We start from the raw sequence: 12,295 nt of genomic DNA on the forward strand, positions 1-12,295 counted from the left end.
TTACTTTCTATCTATATCTCTTCTTCCTTTCTTTTTCTTCTTTCTATCTGTATTTCTTTATTCCCTTCCTTTCTCTTTTTCTTCTTCCTTTCTTTCCTTCTATCTATATTTCTTTTCTTTCTCTTTTTCTTCTACCTTTCTTTCTTTTTTTCTATTTCTTTATTCCCTTTCTTTCTCTTTCTTCTTCCTTTCTCTTTCTTTCTTTCTATATCTTTTTTCCCTTTCTTTCTTTTTTTCTTCCTTTCTATTTCTTTACTTCCTTTCTATCTATATTTCTTTATTCCCTTTCTTTCTCTTTTTCTTCTTCCTTTCTCTCTCTTTCTTTCTTTCCATATCTTTTATTCCTTTTCTTTCTTTTTCTTCTTCTTCCTTTCTATTTCTTTACTTCCTTCCTTTCTATCTATATTTCTTTATTCCCTTTCTTTTTCTTCTTCCTTTCTTTCTATCTCTATTTCTTTATTCCCGTTCTTTTTCTTCTTTTCTTCCTTTCTTTCTATTTCTTTACTTTCTATCTATGTCTTTTCTCCCTTTCTTTCTCTTTTTCTTCTTTCTATCTATATTTCTTTATTCTCTTTCTTTCTTCCTTTCCTTCCTTCTTTCTTCCTTTCCTTCCTTCTTTCTTCCTTTCCTTCTTTCCTTTCCTTCTTTCCTTCTTTCTTTCTTTCTTTCTTTCTTTCTTTCTTTCTTTCTTTCTTTCTTTCTTTCTTTCTATCTCTTCCTTCCATCCTTCCTTCCTTTCTCCCTCTTTCTTTCTTTCTTTCTTTCTTTCTTTTCTTTCTTTCTTTCTTTCTTTCTTTCTTTTCTTTCTTTCTTTCTTTCTTTCTTTCTTTCTTTGTCTCTCTCTTTCTTTCTTTCTCTCTCTCTTTCTTTCTTTCTTTCTTTCTTTCTTTCTTTCTTTCTTTCTTTCTATGTTTCTTCTTTCTCCCTTTCTTTTTCTCCTATATTTTTCTTTATTCCCTTTCTCCTTTTTCTTCTTTCCTTCCTTTCTTTATATCTATATTTCTTTCTCTCTTTCTTCTTTCCTTTCTAACTTTCTATCTCTCTTTATTCCCTTCCTTTATCTCTCCCTTTCTCTATTTCTTCCGTACCAGGCCTTTATCTTTGCATTGGGCGCCGTATGTTGCAACATATGTTGCAGTAAGATTTGGTTAGACAGTCTGAGGCATTTAAGATATGCACTCGAAAAAAATATACGTTTTCTGGGAGGATCGCATAACTGTCTCTGGAGTTTTTTGTGCTGTGGCCTACCTGCTGGAGAGCAGCCTGTTCAGCCCCTTTTTTTAACCAGCTTGATGTTTTAACCAATGATATTCAGCCACATAGGCAGAATATGCAAATTAACTTAGTCAACTGAAACAGTATCAAGGTCAATTACACAACCCAAGTATAGTCAGTTAAAGTAACAGTAACAGAAAAACGATGTTTATATCCACCCCTAGCTAGACCTGAGATTATAGGATGTTGTACACCAACAGGGACGATGTTCATAAACGGATGCTGGATCTTGTCAAATGCTTTCTCAGCATCTATTGATAGGATCATGTGGTTTTTATCTTTTCTTTTATTTATATAATGGATTATATTGGTTGACTTGTGAATGTTAAACCATCTTTGCATCCTCAGGATGAATCTCAGCTGGTTATGGTGTATGATGCTTTTGTTGAGTCGTTGGATTTTATTTGCTAATGTTTTGTTGAGCATCTTTGCATTTGTGGTCATCAGGGATATAGGCCTGTAGTTGTTTTTTTTTTTTTTCATGATGTCTCTGTTTGCTTTCGGTATTAGGGTGATATGTGCCTCATAGAAACTGTGTGGGAGAATTTATGTTTCTTCAGTTTCCTGGAAAAACTTGAAACGGTCTGGCAATAGATCCTCTTAAAATGTTTGGAAGAATTCACTAATAAATCCATATGGACCTGGGTTTTTGTTACTGGAAAGACTTTTGGTTGCCATTTCAATTTCCTTGATAGTGATAGGTCTATTCAGGTATTCCAAATTTTTTTGGTTCATCCTTGGGAGGTTATAGGAGTCCAGGAATTTATCCATTTCTTCTAGGTTCCCTTGTTTTATGGCATAAAGACTTTCAAAGTAATCTCTGACAATCTTCCGAATTTCTGTGGTTTCTGTTGTGATGTCCCCCTTTTCATTTCTGATTTTGGTTTATTAGGGTTCTCTCTCTTTCTTTATGAAACTTGCTAATGGTTTATCGTATTGTTTATTTTTTCAAAGAACCAGTTCTTGGTTTCATTGATCTTTTGGATTTTTTTTTTTGGAATCCAGTTCATTGATTTCTGCTCTAATTTTATTATTTCTTTCCTCCTGCCTGGTTTGGGCTTGTTTTTTTCATCATTTTCTAAGATCTTAAGCTGTGAAGTCAAGCTATTTATGTGGGCCCTTTCTATTTTCCTGATAAACACTTGCAGAGCTATAAACTTTCCTCTTAATACTGCTTTAGCTGTGTCTCACTAGTTCTAGAAGCTCGTATTCTCAGTTGTTTCTAGGAATCTTTTAATTTCTTCTTTGATTTCCTCTCTAACCCACTGGTTGTTCAGCAATGAGCTGGTTGTTCAGCAATGAGCAATTTCCACGTTTGATTTGATTCTCTGTTTCTGTGTGTGATTAACTTCTATTTTCAGCACATAGTGGTCAGAAAATATAGTTAATACAGTGCCTATTTTCTTGACTTATTGAGGCATATTCTGCGCCCAGCATGTTGTCTATCTTGGAAAATGTTCCATGTGCATTGGAGAAGAATGTTTACCGGCTTCTGGGGAATGAAAAGCCCTGCATATATCTGCTAGCCCTCTCTCTGCCATTTCTTCCTTCAGGGCCATTACTTCCTTGCTGAGTCTTAGTCTCTTTGATCTATTAAGAGGTGATAAGACGGTGTTGAAGTCTCATGTTGGCGTACAACATCTCACAATCTCAGGCCTAGCTAGGCTTGGATGTAAAAATTGTTTTTCTGTTACTGTTACTGTAACTGACTATTCTTCCAGTTATGCAACTGACTCTGATACTGTTTCTGTAGACTAAGTTAATTTGTATATTCTGCCTATGTCTCTGAATATCATTGGTTAGAACATTAAGCTAGTTAATAAAAGGGGCTGAACAGACTGCTCTGGGTCACAACACCAGAGACAGTTTATGATCAACCATAAGTTATTTCTTTTGTGTGTATATCTCAATGCCTCAGGCCGCCTAACCAAACCATACTGCAACATATGGCGCTCAACATGATGCTCGAAGATAAAGGCCTGGTATGAAAGAAATAAAGAAAGGAAGAGATAAATTAAAAACTTAAAATGACTTTCAAAAACTATTAGGATATATAAATCGGCTACAGCGTTCTTTGGGTATTCCAACCGATGCCCTACAAAATTTGTTTCAAACATTGGATGGTGATCCCTCTTTAAGTAGTCCAAGGCAACTTAACCTAGCAGCTGAGAAAGAATTGGAAATAATTGAGGAAATTGTTAATAGGGCTCAGCTGGATAGAATTGATTCTTCAGAAAGTTTAAATCTGATAGTGTTGTGTACTTCACATTCTCCTACTGGGATTTTGGTACAAGGAACTAATATTGTGGAATGCAGTTTTTTACGTAACAAGTCTAGTAAAACATTAGTTACTTATGTAAATAAAATATCTCAAATAATTTTCAAAGGAAGAGGAAGAACTAGACAATTAATGGGGAGCGATCCTACTGAAATTATTGTACCATTGACCAGTGAACAAATTCAAGCGCTGTGGGAAATTGATGAAGATTGGCAAATTGCTTGCACTAATTATCTGGGCAAGATTCATAACAACTTTCCAAAGCAAAAGATATTTCAATTTCTTAAATTTACTAATTGGATTTGGCCTAACATTATAAAAGCTGAACCCATTGAGTTCACTGTTACATTCTTCACATATGCTTGCAAAGGAAAGGCTGCTTATACTGATATGCAAAATGATAAGGTTTTACAAACTCCATATAAATCAATTCAGAAGAATAAATTGTTTGCAATTATTTCTCTTTTACAAAACTATTCTGAACCAATAAATGTAGTAACGAACTCTCAGTATGCAGTTTGAACTGTCAATCATATATCTACTGTTGCTTTGCCTTTGAATGACTCTGAGCTTATTTTTTAAATTTAATTTAATTTTATTTTTTTACAGTTCTGTGCTTTTATTTAAAAGTTCTTCCCAAACAAGGCCCCAGAAACACCCAGGTTCAGTGAGACCCTCGGGTTCGTTCCCCTGCTCTCTGTGCATGTCTGTGGAGTCACTGTCCAACAGGAAGCCTTGGGACAGAAGATGTCCAGAGCAGAAATCTCCACACGACATGATTCTTCTATTCATTGTGAGAGCTTGTCTGGAGGTTCAGATACCCTTTGCCAAGAACAGTCTCTTGTCTGGAGGTTCAGATACCCTTCGCCAAGAACAGTCTCTGTCTGTCCGAGAAGGCTGCAGCTTTCAGAGGGGGAGGAAGGAGCATCCTGAGCTGGGCCAGATGGCCCGCACATTGTCTTTTGCTCACGGACAAGGCAGCAGTGGTCAGAGCAAAGACCCGGGGGCCCTGAGAACCGGAGCTGTGAGGAGACATACGGCAATGTCCCATCTTCCCCTTGATCGCTCCCTGCCTCTCCAGCTCTGGCATCAGGAAATCATCTTTAAAGGCAGCAGGTAAGTGTTCCGAAAGGCAGTGACACAAGCTTTCACTGCACTGTGCTTTCAGCTGCGTTAGTTGAACTGCCAGATGAACTGGTTGATCTGCTCCCCTCAGTAGCCGGGCGAGCCCATCTCCTTGAGGAAGCCCACTCTATTCCTGACGTGCTACGGTAGCGTGACGGGCTACCGAGAGCTGGAAAGGGCACAAGAACCCGGAGATGTCCTGGAAATGCTTCCCTGAGAAGGGAATCTCATGAATTAGGTCTTCCAGGCAAATGACATCGAACTTCCCAGATGCAACTCAATCACCGTGTTGTCTGTCAGTGGGATCACCTTGTTGACCTTGGCTTGTCCACGTTTCAGGTTGAGTTCCCGGACGGACTTAAGATTTGGAAATCCCCAGATCACGTATGGGTCCACCATACGAAGCATCCTGATGGTGTGAGGAGTCACGTTGACAAAGACGCCACTGAAAATCTTCTTCAAGCGCAGCCTCGCAATGGTCTGCCGCACCTGCGGACTCACCCCCTAAAACCTTTCGATGTGTACAGGAAGGCCAAGAAATGGTTATCTGGAGCTTCCAAGCCATGAGGTTTCACTTCTAGTCTTCTGAGGCGTACCCGGTCACGCTTCTCCCACCAGGCATCTTGCAGGAACCATTCAAGTCGCTTAAATGGGGGCTCTTTCCCTTTCCTCCGCTCTCTCTTTTCCAAGAGCGCCTTCTTCGCCTGGGTGACTTTGAGGGCCTGATACGCCTTCCTCTTTTTCAGGAGATTCTCTGGGACCAAGGGGATCTTTTTTCTTTCCTCCTGCTCCGCCATCTTTCCCACTTATTTCTTTATTTAAAATTTTGCAGCAAGTTTTGAGAGACCGTAAACATCCTTTATACATTGTTCATATGTGAGCTCATACGGGTCTTCCTGGTCAAGGCAATGATTGAGCTAATGAGTTGGTTGCTTTAGTAATAAATGCAGAAAAATCTCATGCTTTACATCATCAAAATGCTCGTGTGTTGAAAACCAAATGTGCCCTTACTTGGAGGCAAGCTAGAGACATTATTAGTCAATGTCCTACTTGTCAAGCAATCAATATGCCTCATATGCCTTTGGGAGCTAGTCCTCAAGGTATAAAGACAAATGAAATTTGGCAAATGGATGTAACTATTGTCCCAGATTTTGGTAAGCAAAAATATGTTCATTAATCAATTGATACCTATTTACATTTTCGATGGGCTTTTGCGTTATCTTCGGAAAAGGCAGGAGCTGTGATTTGTTAGAAGTATTTGCTATTATGGGTGTTCCTAAGACAATGAAAACTGATAATGCGCTTGCTTATACCTCTGCAAAGATGCGTGCTTTTTTCTCTGCTTATGGTATCAATATATTACGGGAATTCCGTATAACAGTACTGGACAAGCCATTATTATTCGAATGAGCAAATTGTTCACTTAAAGATATGTTACTTAAACACAAAGGAGGAATATATACAGATTCTCCTAGACAGCAAATATCCAGAGCACTGTTCACCTTGGATTTTTTGAATTGCTCTCATGAAATGACATCGGTAGAAAAACATTGGGAAATTCAGGATGGCTCAGAAGAAATAAGTTCTAATAGAATTAAAAATGATTTAGATAAAATTAGTCAGAGACGTAAGGTCCTTTACAGGGACCCAGTCTCTGGGAGTTGGATGCCAGGTCAGGTGGAAAGGTGGGGACGAGGTTTTGCTTTTATTTCAGCAAACCTAAACCATTTTTGGTGTCCTACAAAAAGACTGAAACTTCTCAGTGAATAAGGAATAGCAAATGGGAAGGAATGGGAGTGAAGATAGACGGTCGGCAATTACACCACCTCAGCTTCGCTGATGACATCGTTCTCATAACACCAAACATTAGCCAAGCGGCACAAATGCTGACCGACTTCGACCTCGAGTGTGGAAAGGTCGGATTGCAGCTGAATCTCAACAAGACGATGTTCATGAAAAATGAACTGGTCCCTGAAGCTCCACTTGCTTTCAATGGAACGAACATCTCCGAATGCAGCAGCTATGTGTACCTGGGTTGAGAAATCAACATGAGGAACGACTTGGTTCCAGAACTGCACAGGAGTAAGAGAGCAGCGTGGAATGCATTCAAGAGCCTTGAAGAGGTGGTTAAGAGAATGAAGAACCTCCGACTCCGGGCACATCTTTTCAATTCCACCGCTCTTCCTGCACTAACATATGCCTCGGAGACCTGGGCCCTAAGCAAACAGGATGAGAATGCTATTAGGGTATCCCAAAGAGGAATCAAAAGAGCTATGCTGGGAATATCATGTCTCACTCAAGTGAGAGAAGGAATCCGGAGTTCTGACCTCTGTCGACGGTCAAAAATCAGGGATGTTGTCTCGTTTGCCAAGGCATCAAAAATCAGATGGGCCGGTCATGTGATTCAGAGACGACCGCTGGACTAGAGCTGTTACCGACTGGATTTCACAGGACATCAGAAGACCTCGTGGCCGCCGACCAACGAGATGGTCAGATTTCTTTGTCAAATCTCTGAATGAACGATTTGAGGCTCTTTCTGTTCCTGGAGCAAGCAGTTATCATTGGGCTACACTAGCTCGAGACAGGGACAAATGGAGACGTTACTGGTGCCTGCTCGAGCAAATTGAAGATCAATGGGACTACAAGTGATACAAGTGATGGTGCCAGCAGGTCAACCTGTACCTGTGGGGCGAGTGCATCAGCAGCCTGGTGATACCTTCAGGCTTCCTGATACCCCAAAATTGCCGCTGTGCCTTTGGCCAGATCCCAACAATTTGAGGCCAAGTTTACCAAGAAATTAAATGATCAAAAGTTAGGTATGTGGGAGCCACACCCACAAACCACTTCCAGTTCAGCTATACAAGCTCATTTATCAGCCTTAGTTCAGAGACCCATAGACAAATGTCAAAAGAGATCAAAAGCTGGAACTAATCTCTGACCCATGCATGGCTGAACAGACATGGAGGGGGGCAGATCAGCAGATAGGGTAGCTGCTTGCTTCCACAATCCAAAATCGCCACCACAATCCCCAGTGGACTCCACCATCTCAGGACGGATGTCACCAAGGTATAATCTGCTGAAAATTCAGGTGTTCGGGAAATATCCAGGCTTTCTTGGGGTCAAGATGGGCTACCTTCCCCCACCTCCCTGTATTTCCAGAAGTCTTGGCCGTCACATCCACAACCCAAAGCTGCCACCCAGTTAAAAAGCTACTCCAGCCTTACTGTCCCGATAAAAATACTGAATGCCCTGAACCAACACCATGACCTCTTAGTAGCTGTATTGCAAATCATAATGCACAAAAGGAAAAGGAGAGAGAGCTAGGAGAAAAGTGCCTCCCATAGAGGGAGCTGGGGGTGGGAGTGGGGGGGTTAGGGGATGGTGGGAGGGATATGGAACATTGGTTGTGGGAAATGTGCACTGGCAGAGGGATGGGCGCCAGACCATTGTATGACAGAAACCCAAGTATGAACAGTTTTGCAATGGTTCATCTCACGAATATTCAATTAAAAACTTTAAAAACAAAAAAGTAATATGGTGTTCATGCCCATTTCAATCAGTTTAATCAATGGCTGAATGGCAGTACTCCTACATTAAAAAAAGAAGAAGAATTAGTGAATTGGGCCAGATAGTATTAGAATTAAGGCTCTTGCATGTAACTGACCTGAAATCAATCCCTGGCATTCCATATGGTCACCTGAGCCCATCTGGCAGTGCTAGGAGGACCATATGTGGTGCCAGAGTGAACTGAGCGCTGAGACAGAAGTGAGCCCTAAGCACTGCTGGGTATGGCCCCAAAAAACCAATTAAAAAAAGGAAAAGTAAAAGAAATAGATGTGAAGTCTTACTGTAAATGGAGGAGTTCCAGGCCGAATAAACAATTCACCCCTCTACATTGCCAAACATGCTTATTTGTTCCTTTTTGGCTGCCCTACCTGCTGTATTATCAGCCCCAATGTAGCTTTTAAGAACTTTTTTTCTTAAATTTATTTTCGTCGTGTAGTTTACAAGATTTTTATATCTTAGGGGTACTGTTTCACACCTTTTCAAATATGTTGCCACACCAAACCTATCACCCACCCCATCACAGTTCATTGGGCTCCCTCTCTCCTCTGAGCCCTCGCCCCATTCCTTATCTAGTAATCTCAGAATATAAGCGTTGGTTTGCTTTTACCTGTTGCCTTGACAATATCTCCCATGAGTGAAATAACCCAGTATTCATCTTTCTCTTTTCACTTGGCATGATACTTTCCAGTTTAATACTGTCAAAGAGGCAAAATTTCATCTTCTAAGAGCTAAGTAGAATTCCAGGTTACATACCTCATACTTCTCTGTGATGTTAGCTGTGGGTTTGCAGCATATGTTCCTTTGGTGCCTCTTTTGTTGAGTTTTCATAGATGTAAATGTATTCTTGTCAAATGTATTATCTGCATCTACTGATGTCATCTTAAGATTTTTCTCTCTCCTTTTGTTGGTGCAGTAGATGGCATTGATGGATTTGTTTATGTTGAACTATCCCTGGTATAAAGCCCACTTGGTCACGATATATGACTCTAAGTGTTAAATTCAGCTAAGATTTTGTGGTGGTCTTTCCATCTGCCTTCATCAGGCACTGGTCTAGTTTTCCTTTGCATATTCTGTCTGTCTGCCTTCAGTATCAGGGTAATGCTGGTCTCATAAAATGTATTTGGAAAACTCCCTTTTTATTCCCGGTTTTTGGGAAGAATTTGAGAATAAGTTATAGGTCATCTTTGAAAGCTTAGTAGAATTAACTAGATTATCCAATGTTGTGGCAAAAAAAGTTGAGTAAGTTTAAGCCTCAGTTGCCTTCAGTTCCTAGCACCCCAAAAGCAGGGTCCCGACAAGGGACGGGACGGACCCAGGGCAAGCAGTGAGTTATGTGCTACCCTGGCATCAAGATAGGCCTGGCCAAAGTGCCTAATTCTTAACTATAAATTAAGAGCTTGATCATAGACAAATGCTGTCATGATCCAAAAGCAACGACAAGACCAGGACCATGCTAGGGATAGGAAAGAATAATCTGGCCTGAGCACTGTAGTCTAAGATAGAGATGGCCCCAGGAGAGCAATTCTATAAGGTTAATGCATTTCTTACTGTGTCCATACAAAATGATTAATATTATGAATGCTTATATGTTTGCTGGAGAGGAGAGGAGAAACACACTCATGGAACTCTGCCGTTCGGTGGATAGTCCTGCTGAAGGAGAATCTGTCCTAAAAGCAGCATCCCCTGAGGGAAAGAACTTTTTTTTTTGTTTTTTTTTTAATAATTTATTTATTTTTAATTAGAGAATCACCGTGAGGGTACAGTTACAGATATATACACTTTTGTGCTTATACTTCCCTCATACAAAGTTCGGGAACCCATCCCTTCACCAGTGCCCATTCTCCACCACCTGTAAACCCGGCGTCCCTCCCACCCTCCCCAATCCCATCTCCCCCCCACCCCACCCTGCCACTGTGGCAGGGCATTCCCTTCTGTTCTCTCTAATTAGCTGTTGTGGTTTGCAATAAAGGTGTTGAGTGGCCTCTGTGCTCAGTCTCTAGCCCTCATTCAGCCCGCAACTCCCTTCCCCCACATGGCCTTCAACTACAATGTAGTTGGTGATCGCTTCTCTGAGTTGCCCTTTCCCCGGAACGTGAGGCCAGCCGCGAAGCCATGGGGTCAACCTCCTGGTACTTATTTCTACAGTTCTTGGGTATTAGTCTCCCACTCTGATATTCTATATACCATAGATGAGTGCAGTCTTTCTATGTCTGTCTCTCTTTCTGACTCATTTCACTCAGCATGAAACTTTTCATGCCCATCCACTTAACTACAAAATTCTTGACTTCCTTTTTTCTAACAGCTGCATAGTATTCCATTGTATAGATGTACCAGTTTCCTCAACCAGTCATCCGTTTTGGGGCATTCGGGTTTTTTCCAGATTCTGGCTATTGTAAACAGTGCTGCGATGAACATACATGTGCAGATGTTGTTTCAATTGTACTTTTTTGCCTCTGGGATATATTCCCAGCAGTGGTATTGCTGGGTCAAATGGGAGCTCAACCTCTAGTTTTCTGAGAATCGTCCATACTGTTTTCCAAAAGGGCTGAACTAGCCGGCATTCCCACCAGCAGTGTAGAAGGGTCCCTTTCTCCCCACATCCTCTCCAACAGCGGTTGCTTTTGTTCTTTTGGATGTGTGCCAGTCTCTGTGGTGTGAGGTGGTATCTCATGGTTGTTTTGATCTGCATCTCTCTGATGATTAGTGATGCAGAGCACTTTTTCATGTGCCTTTTGGCCATTCGTATTTCTTCCTTGGTAAAGTTTCTGTTCAGTTCTTCGCCCCATTTTTTGATGGGGTTGGATGTTTTCTTTTTGTAGAGTTCAACCAGTGCTTTATATACCATTGATATCAACCCCTTATCTGATGGGTATTGTGTAAATATCCTTTCCCATTCTGTGGATAGTCTTTGTATTCTGGTCACTGTATCTCTTGCGGTGCAGAAGCTTTTTAGTTTAATGTAGTCCCATTTGTTGATCTCTGTTTTTACTAGATTGCTTAGTTCCGTGTCACCTTTGAAGATACGTTTATCTTCAATATCGTGGAGGGTTTTGCCGACCTTGTCTTCAATGTACCTTATGGTTTGTGGTCTAATGTTGAGGTCTTTAATCCATTTTGATCTGACTTTTGTGCATGGTGTCAGGTCAAGGTCTAAACCCATTTTTTTGCATGTGGTTGTCCAGTTGTGCCAGCACCATTTGTTAAAGAGGCTTTCCTTACTCCACTTCACATCTCTTGCTCCCTTATCAAAGATTAGATGATCATACATTTGGGGTTGTGTGTAGGGATATTCCACCCTGTTCCATTGGTCTACGGCTCTGCCTTTGTTCCAGTACCATGCTGTTTTAATTGTTACTGCTTTGTAGTAAAGATTGAGGTTGGGGAGGGTGATGCCTCCCATCATCTTTTTCCCAAGAATTGTTTTAGCTATCCTTGGACGTTTGTTATTCCATATGAATTTTAGGATTGCTTGATCCATTTCTTTGAAGAATGTCATGGGTATACTTATAGGGATCGCATTGAATCTGTATAATGCTTTAGGGAGTATTGCCATTTTGACAACATTGATTCTCCCTATCCACGAGCAGGGTATATGTTTCCATTTCCTCATGTCCTCTTTGATTTCATGGAGTAGCGTTTTGTAGTTTTCTTTGTAAAGGTCTTTTACTTCCTTGGTTAAGCTGATTCCGAGGTACTTGATTTTCTGGGGCACGATTGTGAATGGGATTGCTTTTTTCATGTCCCTTTCCTCTGAGGGAAAGAACTTTACCCCTACTGATTGTGACCATACCTATGTGTAAGCTCCAACCCCCTCCTACTGGGGGAATTTAACTAGGCTGGAAGAGTGGGTTGGAGAGAGATTGAGAGACAGGAGAGAATGGAATAAACGGCAACTGATCAGGCAATCGGCTTGGCCCTCGTTTCCTCCCCCGTCGGCCCCATGGCCTGGGCCACTCCAGCTGGGCAAGCAGGCCGGGACTGACCCCCTGAACACCTGGGGGCAGCCGATGGGGAGAGCCGCCGGGGCTCTCCCCAAGTTTCCCCCTGGCA

At 41.2% G+C, this 12,295-nt stretch overlaps 1 pseudogene; it reads right to left on the bottom strand.

The window, feature by feature from the left end:
* Positions 1 to 4,477: 4,477 nt before the first annotated feature.
* On the bottom strand, positions 4,478 to 5,515 carry LOC101552007 (60S ribosomal protein L7-like 1; annotated as a pseudogene).
* Positions 5,516 to 12,295: the final 6,780 nt, after the last annotated feature.

The sequence above is a fragment of the Sorex araneus genome, chromosome 1 (genome assembly GCF_027595985.1).
Source record: "Sorex araneus isolate mSorAra2 chromosome 1, mSorAra2.pri, whole genome shotgun sequence".
NCBI classification, from domain to species: Eukaryota; Metazoa; Chordata; class Mammalia; order Eulipotyphla; family Soricidae; genus Sorex; species Sorex araneus.